Source organism: Suncus etruscus, chromosome 6 (genome assembly GCF_024139225.1).
Source record: "Suncus etruscus isolate mSunEtr1 chromosome 6, mSunEtr1.pri.cur, whole genome shotgun sequence".
NCBI lineage: Eukaryota > Metazoa > Chordata > Mammalia > Eulipotyphla > Soricidae > Suncus > Suncus etruscus.
In genome coordinates this window covers 63,829,066-63,830,961 of record NC_064853.1, presented here as the reverse complement: position 1 = coordinate 63,830,961, position 1,896 = coordinate 63,829,066, and the positions used below count along the sequence as shown (strand labels likewise).

Below are 1,896 nucleotides of genomic sequence, written 5' to 3'. Positions count from 1 at the left end.
TGCAAGCTCAGGGTTAAGATTTCTACGGCAGATTGAGTGTCATCTCTAATCTACACCTTAGGCACATTAATTGCTTCCAATTACTTCTAGTTTTATCATTTGTCAATATAAAAATGTGCTTTCAAAATCTTACCAAAAGTATTATGGCAAGAAATCAGAAGTTCCTGGAAAGGGATAATTATATGTTTCACATATGAAATCTTATAGATTGATAAAAGTATATGTGCATAGTAACAATTACCAATTTAATTAAAATAATCAATCACTCAAGTTAAACAAACTACAGAATGTTTTATAGCCATTAAAAGTATATTTAAATAGAGCTTCAGATATAATGAAGCTGATAGAAAGCTTATGTTGCACAAAACTAAACAGGGTTTGATACCTGACACTACAGATGGTTTTTGAGCACGAGATGTGCTAGGAAGCAAATGTGAAGTAAATTTGCTTGCATAGAGGCAGGCTATGGTGGTGGGTGTTTGATTAGGATTACTGGTGAAGAGATATTCACGTTGGCGGTGGGATTGATGGTTGAACATTTAATGCCTAAAATGACTGTATTTACCTAGTGAACAACTTAGTAAATTACACCATTATAATAAAAATTCGGAAAAATGTAAAACTGTAATTGGAAACAAAATGGGTAGAATTGAGGTGATTATGCTAAATAAATTAAGGAAGTAAAGGACAATTAACAATTTATTTTCCTTACAATTGGAATATAAATAGCTAATGCAATCAAATTTTTTAATTTGTTTTAAACTTGCTCTCAGATTCAGTGAAAACTATATTTAACTACCAAAGGTTGGAGGAACAAGAAAGTAGAAGAATAGTTTTGCTAATTGGATGACACAGAACTATTGGTTATGATGAGCTGTCTTATGCAGTTTAAGATATGTAAAGCTACATACCCAAACTTCTATAAGTACCTTTATGCAATTATGAATCAGTAAAATGAGTAAATATAAATTAAATAATATATCCTATCTTTTCAGTTTCCTAATTAGCAGGAGACAAATTATACAGAAACATATACACAGCAGTTATAATAAAATACAATAGAACTCCATTTAATAGTACTGAAATTTCTATAAGAGATAGCAAAATAATACATTTGCTACCTAAAAATGATTTTATATTTGAAAATCTAATGAATTCTAAGACTATACTTTCAGGGATCATTTCTATAGTACATGACTAGAGAAGTTTCTCTGATCGTGTAGAGAACCCGAAGCCACCATGCTCTCCTGAGGGTGAAGCCGGCTCTAGGTGTTGCAGAAGGTGTCGCTTCTGCAGCTGCCTCTTGCCATTGATGATCGTTCTCCCTTTCCTTTGGAAGGGGTAGAGGGAGAGGATTCAGTCTGAGTGGTAAATAATAATAATAATAATAATAATAATGATAATAATAAAAATAATAATTAAGAAAATCTAATGAATTCTGTAAAATTGATAAAATTTTAAGACATATGTTGTTAAGATTTTTTCTGAGTTTATTCTAGAAGTGCACAAAAGTCTATATTTCTAGAAAGTGAGCACTTTCTTAATGTAACCTTCTCTAGGCAGCAATAAAAAAATGAATGAAAAAGAGAAAGGGCCCTCTATATAGGTCAGTGGTTACCCTAAGATTGACCGTTGGGACTTAAAAGAAAAAGAATAAAGAAAAAGATGTAAGATCAAATTTTTAGCTAATTAACACTGAAAAGGTCATCTCTGTCCATTAAAACATGTTTTTTTGTTTCAGACCAATACATATTTTACAAAAATATTGATGTTTTATATATTTTTGCTAAATCCAAATTTATATTTAAACATATATGTTCAAAATATACCATCCTTTAAATATTCAATACTCACACTTTAATATATAGTATAATAATAATGTAGTAAAATAGCAGA

The 1,896-nt window shown here is 30.1% G+C and overlaps 1 non-coding gene across 1 annotated transcript; it reads left to right on the top strand.

Moving 5' to 3' along the window:
* Positions 1-1,159: 1,159 nt before the first annotated feature.
* LOC126012805 (small nucleolar RNA U3) lies at positions 1,160-1,370 on the top strand. The gene has a single exon (XR_007497177.1). It is a non-coding gene; the product is annotated as a small nucleolar RNA U3 (small nucleolar RNA).
* Positions 1,371-1,896: the final 526 nt, after the last annotated feature.